Source organism: Oncorhynchus masou, chromosome 30 (genome assembly GCF_036934945.1).
Source record: "Oncorhynchus masou masou isolate Uvic2021 chromosome 30, UVic_Omas_1.1, whole genome shotgun sequence".
Lineage (NCBI taxonomy): Eukaryota > Metazoa > Chordata > Actinopteri > Salmoniformes > Salmonidae > Oncorhynchus > Oncorhynchus masou.
This window is the reverse complement of record NC_088241.1, coordinates 66,364,033-66,372,920: the sequence shown is the minus strand read 5'-3', so window position 1 is coordinate 66,372,920 and position 8,888 is coordinate 66,364,033. Positions and strand designations below refer to the sequence as shown.

The following is an 8,888-nucleotide window of genomic DNA, read 5'->3' as shown; positions in this document are numbered from 1 at the left end:
GCAACCTGCCTATATGACTACAGACCCGTAGCACTCACGTCTGTAGCCATGAAGTGCTTTGAAAGGCTGGTCATGGCTCACATCAACACCATTATCCCAGAAACCCTAGACCCACTCCAGTTTGCATACCACCCAAACAGATCCACAGATGATGCAATCTCTATTGCACTCCACACTGCCCTTTCCCACCTGGACAAACGGAACACCTGAGAATGCTATTCATTGACTACAGCTCAGCTTTCAACACCATAGTGTCCTCAAAGCTCATCAATAAGCTATGGACCCTGGGACTAAACACCTCCCTCTGCAACTGGATCCTGGACTTACTGACGGGCCGCCCCAAGGTGGGGAGGGTAGGTTGCAACACATCTGCCATGCTGATCCTCAACACTGGAGCCCCCCAGGGGTGCGTGCTCAGTCCCCTCTCCAAACACACCAAGACAGTCATGAAGAGGGCATGACAAAGCCTATTCCCCCTCAGGAAACTAAAAAGATTTGGCATGGGTCCTGAGATCCTCAAAAGGTTCTGCAGCTGCACCACCGAGAGCATCTGGTTGAATCACTGCCTGGTATGGCAACTGCTCTGCCTCCGACCGCAAGGCACTACAACAAAGCCTATTCCCCCTCAGGAAACTAAAAAGTAACTAAAAAAATAAAAAAAAAAGAAAATAAAAAAGAAACTAAAAAGAAACTAAAACTAAACTAAAAAAAGGAAACTAAAAAGATTTGGATCTGAGATCTGAGATCCTCAAAAAGTTCTACAGCCGCACCATCGAGAGCATCCTGACTGGTTGCATCACCACCTGGTATGGCAACCGCTCGGCCTCCGACCACAAGGCACTACAGAGGGTAGTGAGTACGGCACAGTACATCACTGGGGTTAAGCTGCCTGCCATCCAGGACGTCTACCCCAGCCACCCCGGACACTACTACACCGCATGGCAAGCGGTACCGGAGTGCCAAGTCTTGGACCAAAGGGCTTCTCAACAGTTATTACCCCCAAGCCATAACACTTCTGAACAGGTAACCAATGGTTACCTGGACTATTTACATTGTGTGCCTCCCTCCCCCAACCCCTCTTTTACACTTCTGCTACTCTCTGTTTATCATATATGCATAGTCACTGTAAATACTACCTCAACAGTTACTTTAACATGTACATACAGTGTCTGTATAGAGCCTTGCTACTCTTATTTTCAAGTGTCTTTTTACTGTTGTTTTATTTCTTAACTTACACACACACACACACACCCACCAGAGAAACAACAGCTGGTGCATGAAATGTAAGGAAATCTCTAGATTTTGCTCGCCAGAGATATACACACACACAAAAACCCACCAGAGGTATACACACACACACAAAACCCACCAGAGGTATACACACACACACACACACACACACACACACACACACACACACACACACACACACACACACACACACACACACACACACACACACACTACCCACCAGAGCTACTATAGAGCTACTATAGTCCACGTTTAACTGTTCCATCTCAGCTTTGTTAGTGGGTTTATAACTGTGTGTGCTGCTCGTGCTGTAAAAATTTACTTCAGAAGTTACCTGACAGACTCTGTGTTTTAACGTTGTTAGGTGATTCACTTCAGCAGCAGGGGAAGGTGGCTCGTCGTTTCCTCAGCAATAAAGCTCTTCACAACATCCCCTTTAAGAGGCAGGATAGGGAGTCTTTGGAAATTGAATTTGTAAGGTGTAACCCCCCTCCCTCCCAACCCCTCTCTCTCATTCTCTTTCTGTCTCTCTCTCTCTCTCTCTCTCTCTCTCTCTCTCTCTCTTGTGTGCTCTGTCGCTGATTTCTCTCTCTGTCTCTCTGTCTCTCTGTCTCTGTCTCTCTGTCTCTCTCTCTGTCTCTCTCTGTGTCTCTCTGTCTCTCTCTCTCTCTGTCTGTCTCTCTCTCTGTCTCTCTCTGTCTCTCTCTGTTTGTCTCTCTGTCTCTCTCTCTGTCTCTCTCTCTGTCTCTCTCTCTGTCTCTCTCTCTGTCTCTCTCTCTGTCTCTCTCTCTGTCTCTCTCTGTCTCTCTCTCTCTCTGTCTGTGTCTCTCTCTGTCTCTCTCTGTGTCTCTCTGTCTCTCTGTCTCTCTGTCTCTCTCTGTCTCTCTGTCTGTCTCAGTTTTACCTACAGTGTGCTGAGAACCATTAATTAACAGCATTCTGATTCTACTCTGTTTTCTCCCATGCTAGTTGAAACAACCTGGAAAAGGTGTATTCTGTGATAAGGGATTTTATTTCCTCAGCTGTCGTTCTTGTTAAACACATCACAAAATTTTGTATTGTCTGCAACCATTCCTTTAATAGCTGATAGCTGACCTGATATCCCACATGCTGGTTAAAACCTATTTAGGCTAGGGGCAGTATTTTGATGTTTGGATGAAAAACGTGCCCAAAGTAAACGGCCTATTTCTCAGGCCCAGAAGCTAGAATATGCATATAATTCTCAGATTAGGATCGAATACACTTTAAAGTTTCCAAAACTGTCAAAATATTGTCTGTGAGTATAACAGAACTGATATTGCAGGTGAAAACCTGAGGAAAATCCAACCCGGACGTGCTGTTTTTCCTGAAAGCTCTCAGTTCCATAGCATGCCTTCGGTCCATTTAAAGGGATATCAACCAGATTCCTTTTCCTATGGCTTCCCCATGGTGTAAACAGTCTTTAGACATAGTTTCAGGCTTTTATTCTGAAAAATGAGCAAGAATGATCACATCGCGTCAGCCAGATTTGTGCATGCGCGGGCGCCGGGAGCGAGACCTTTTCTTTCTCTCTTCTATTGTAAAGCCCTGTCCGGTTTAAATATTCAATTATTTATTGTAAAAACAACCTGAGGAAGGATTATAAGAAACGTTTGACGAACTTTACGGATACTATTTGGAATTTTCTTCTGCCTGTCGTGACTGGCACGAGCCTGTGGATTACAGAACAAAACCAAATGGAGGTTTTTGGATATAAAGACAATCTTTATCGAACATAACGAACATTTATTGTGTAACTGGGAGTCTCGTGAGTGCAAACATACGAAGATCATCAAAGGTAAGTGATTAATTGTATTGCTTTTCTGACTTTCGTGACCAATTTACTTTATCGAATGGTTTGCTTTCACCGTAAAGCTTTTTTTTAAATCTGACACGCCGGCTGGATTAAAAAAACAAGTTAAGCTGTGTTTTCGTGTATTGCACTTGTGATTTCATGAAAATTAAATATTTTTAGTAATTTAATTTGAATTTGGCGCTCTGCAATTCACCGGATGTTGACGAAAATGATCCCGCTAACAGGATCTGTGTGGCCAGAGTTAAGACACTCTTCTGTTGCAGAGAACCTATTTTCCCCCGCGCTGGTTGAGACCACAGAGATCCTGTAATTCACTATTGTTGTATTTAATTGTGCGGTTGAGACATAGGCTACTGCTGCTGAGAACCATTGGTTCATTCTCCAATTCCACTTTATTTAAGCATTGAGCGCCAGACAGTCACAAAGGCCAGGCAGGAATATCCCCCTGACCAATTACCGAATTGCTTCTGTCTTCATACTGTATAGAACAGACAAGACTAGGATAGCTGACAAACGTACTGTATACTGTAACACAGACAAGACGAGGATAGCTGACTAAGATCCCTCTCCCTCTCTCTCTTACCTCTCCCCTCTCTCTTTACCTCTCCCCTCTCTCTCTTTACCTCTCCCCTCTCTCCCTCCCCCTCTCCCCCCTCTCCCCTCTCTCTTTACCTCTCCCCCTCTCTCCCCTCTCTCTTTACCTCTCCCTCTCTTTACCTCTCCCCTCTCTCTTTACATATCCCCCTCTCCCTCTCTCTTTACCTCTCCCCCTCTCCCCTCTTCTTTACCTCTCCCCCTCTCCCCTCTCTCTTTACCTCTCCCCCTCTCCCATCTCTCTTTACCTCACCCCCTCTCCCATCTCTCTTTACCTCTCCCCTATCTCCCATCTCTCTTTACCTCTCCCCTCTCTCTTTACCTCTCCCCCTATCTCCCATCTGTCTTTACCTCTCCCCCTCTCCCCTGTCTTTACCTCTCCCCTCTCTGTTTACATCTCCCCCTCTGTTTACATCTCCCCCTCTCCCCCTTACTCCCCCCTCTCCCCCTAACTCTTTACATCTCCCCCTCTCCCCCTAACTCTTTACCTCTCTCCCCTCTCCCCTCCCCTCTGTCTTTACCTCCCCCTCTCCCCTCTTTACCTCTCCCCTCTCTCCCCTCTCTCTTTACATCTCCCTCTCTCCTCTCCTCTCTTTACATCTCCCCCTCTCCCCTCTCCCCTACCCCTCCCCTCTTCCCCTCTCTTTACCTCTCCCCTCGCCCCTCTCTCTTTACCTCTCCCCCTCTCCTTTACCTCTCCCCCTCTCTCTTACCTCTCCCCCTCTCCTCTCTCTCTTTTACCTCTCCCCCTCTCCCTTCCCCTACATCTCACCCTTTACCTCTCCCCCTCTCCCCTTCCCTTTACCTCTCCCCCTCCCCTCTCTTTACCTCTCCCCCTTTACCTCTCCCCCTCTCCCTTTACCTCTCCCCTTTTTACCTCTCTCTCCCTTTACCTCTCCCTCTCCCTTTACCTCTCTCTTTTTACATCTCTCTTTTACCTCTCCCCCTCTCCCCCTTCCCCTCTCCCCTCTTTACCTCTCTCTCTTTACCTCTCCCCCTCTCCCTTACCTCTCCCCCTCTCCCTTACCTCTCCCTCTCCTTACCTCTCCCCCTCTCCTTTACCTCTCTCTCTTACCTCTCTCTCTCTCTTTACATCTCTCTTTTTACCTCTCCCTCTCCCCTTACCTCTCCCCCTCTCCCCTCTCTCTTTACCTCTCCCCTCTCTTTACCTCTCCCTTCTCTCTTTACCTCTCTCTCTCTCTTTACATCTCCCTCTTTACCTCTCCCCCTCTCCCCTCTCCCCTTACATCTCCCCCTCTCCCCTCTCCCTTTACCTCTCCCCCTCTCCCCTCTCTCTTTACCTCTCCCCCCTCCCCTCTCTCTTTACCTCTCCCCTCTCCCTTTACCTCTCCCCTCTCCCTTACCTCCCCTCTCCCTCCCTTTACCTCTCCCTCCCCTCCCTTTACCTCTCCCCCTCCTCTCTCTTTACCTCTCCCCCTCTCCCCTCTCTCTTTACATCTCCCCCTCTCCCCTCTCTCTTTACATCTCCCCCTCTTCCTCTGTCGGTCTTTCTGATGTGTCTCTGTTCTGCTGTTCCTGCTAGGAGATGATGGCCAGTCTAATCAGCCAGACCCCAGACCACCCTGTCCCCTTTCTCATCAGTCACCTGCAGACCAAGCCAGGCAGCCCCGGCAAGCTGCACAGAACACTGCCGGGCTCCGCCGCTCTGTGGGCCCAGAGCGATGCAGGTAGGAGTGCAGACACAGATGCATGTACACGTACACGCCTACCCTCAGAAGCTCACGTAAACTCACAGAGCACGTGTGAGCAATCGTGTGCACACAAACTGTGTTGTTATAACTAACCTTGTTAGTAATGAGGTTCTATAGATGGGACACACAATTTAGTCCCATTCAAAATCCTATTTTTCCTAACCAATAACCCTTACCCTAACCTAACCTTAAACCCAAAACCTAACCTTAACCCTAAACCTAAACCTAGCTCCTAAACCTTAAAATAAGTCTAACACTAATTCTAACCTTAACCCTAAACCTAGCTCCTAATCCTAAACCTAAACCTAAAAACCTAATTCTAACACTAATTTCAACCTTAACCTAAACCCTAAACCTAGCTCCTAAATGTGTTTTGTTTACTAAACCTAATTCTAACACTAATTTCAACCTTAACCCCAATAAACCTAAACCTAAGCTCCTAATCCTAAACCTAACTCTAACACAAATTTTAACCTAATCCCTAAATCCCCTACTAATAGCATTTGATCTTGTGGGGACCAACAAAATGTCCCCAGTCTGGTAAAATATATCTGTGTACTATATCTACTATAGTTTATATACTATATATACTATATCTTATATCTACTATATATACTATATTACATATATACTTATGGGGACTATATCCTCTACACAAGTATATACTATATCCACACACTACATTCCTACTCTTGTAGTGTACTACTGTTCCCTATATCTGGTATATATACTTCTCTCAGCATATATACAATTCTTGTGATACTACTGTATCTGGTATATCCTATATCTACTACTACTAATCTACTATAGCTACTATATTACTATATATACTATATCTACTATAGCCTAGAGAAACTATATTCTAAGATATCTACTATATATACTATATCTACTATATATACATATGTATATCTGAATATATACTATATATGCTATATATACTATATATATATATATATATACTATATCTGCTATATTCTTATATATGACTATATATACTATATCTTATATCTACTATATCTGATATTATACTATATATACTATATCTACTAGATATATACTATATCTGCTACCTATATCTACTATATCTACTATATCTGCTATATATACTATATATACTATATCTGATATATACAATATACCTATATCTACTATATCTGCTATATATACTATATCTGATATGACTATATCTGGCTATGTCTAACATATCTGCCTTCTGCTTCATATATACTATATCTGATATCTAAGTCCTATCTGCTATATATACTATATCTGCTATATATATATATATATATATACTATATATACTATATCTGCTATATATACTATATATACTATATCTACTATATATACTATATCTGCTATATATACTATATCTATATATACTATATATATATATATACTATATATACTATATCTGCTATATATACTATATCTGCTATATATACTATATATACTATATCTGCTATATATACTATATATACTATATCTGCTGTATATATATATATATATACCATATCTATATATACTATATATACTATATCTGCTATATATACTATATATGCTATATATACTATATCTACTATATATACTATATATACTATATATATACATTTACATTTACATTTAAGTCATTTAGCATATCTACCTTCTGATCCAGTGGAACAGCCACTTTACAATAGTATCTAAATCATTATCTATCCATATTCTACTATATCTGCTATATAGAGCAGCGAACAGTTTTGACTATATCTGCTATATATACTATATCTGCTATATTGTAGCGGATGCGAGCTACTGATATCTGGATGAGTTGTATATGGCTGGAGCCCAGCCAACAGCGAGTATCCAGACGGGAGATCTGCTATATCTGCTATATCTGATGTTGGTTGAGAACTATTCTTAGCGCTCTGGGAGGATCAACCGTGATAACGGGCAGTCCTAGGAAGAGCAGCTCCGTCTTGCCGAGGTTCAGCTATATCTACTATATATACTATATCTACTATATATACTATATATACTATATATACTATATCTGCTACTATATATACTATATCTACTATATATACTATATCTATATATACTATATCTACTATATATACTATATCTGCTATATATACTATATATCTACTATATCTATATATACTATATCTACTATATCTATATATACTATATATACTATATCTACTATATCTACTATAGCTACTATATATACTATATCTGCTATATACTATATATACTATATCTACTATATATACTATATATACTATATATACTATCTACTATATATATACTATATCTACTATATCTACTATAAATGATATATATACCATATACTATATATACTATATATACCATATCTACTATATCTACTATAGCTACTGTATATACTATATCTACTATATCTACTACTATATACTATATCTACTATATCTACTATATATACTGTATATACTATATCTACTATATACTATAGCTACTGTATATACCATATACTATATCTATATATATACTATATATACTATATCTACTATATCTACTATATATACCATATCTATATATCTACTATATCTACTATATATACTATATATACTATAGCTACTGTATATACTATATCTACTATCTACTATATCTACTATATCTATATCTACTATATATACTATGCACTATATATATACTATATCTACTATATATACTACTATATATCTACTATAAATGATATATATATCTACTATATCTACTATATCTACTATATCTACTATTTATACTATATCTACTATATATACTATAGCTATATAAACTATATATATATACTATATATACAATATCTACTATATATACTATATCTACTATAGCTACTGTATCTACTATATCTACTATATCTACTATATCTACTACAGTCTGTCATGATAGAAGTCTTTATGTTGTTTAAATGGCACCTCCATTAGTCCTCTCCGTTCCTCTGTCATCACCAATGGATGTTGTCAGCTGATGATGTGGCTGGTACCTGTCCTATACTCCCACCAGAAATCCCAGAACTCGGCATAATGACTGACGGTAAATTATACCAACAGGCGCAGGCACCTATGGTTCGTGTGCGACAGATTACAGCAGCGTTTTGATTGCAGCATTTAGTATTGATAGTTGTTGTACGCCAATGATTCGCCTCATTGGTTCTATGAAGGGTGATGTAATGAGGTTCTATAGATAACTGGGGACTCACTGAATGAAGGGTGATGTGATGAGGTTCTATAGATAACTGGGGACAGACTGAATGAAGGGTGATGTAATGAGGTTCTATAGATAACTGGGGACAGACTGAATGAAGGGTAATGTAATGAGGTTCTATAGATAACTGGGGACATGAATGAAGGGTGATGTAATGAGGTTCTATAGATAACTGGGGACTCACTGAATGAAGGGTGATGTAATGAGGTTCTATAGATAACTGGGGACAGACTGAATGAAGGGTGATGTAATGAGGTTCTATAGATAAC

At 40.6% G+C, this 8,888-nt stretch overlaps 1 pseudogene; it reads left to right on the top strand.

Annotated features, from left to right (window-relative positions):
* The first annotated feature begins 212 nt into the window (after positions 1 to 212).
* LOC135521693 (uncharacterized protein C8orf34 homolog) overlaps positions 213 to 8,888 on the top strand; it is a 105,803-nt pseudogene continuing 97,127 nt past the window's right edge.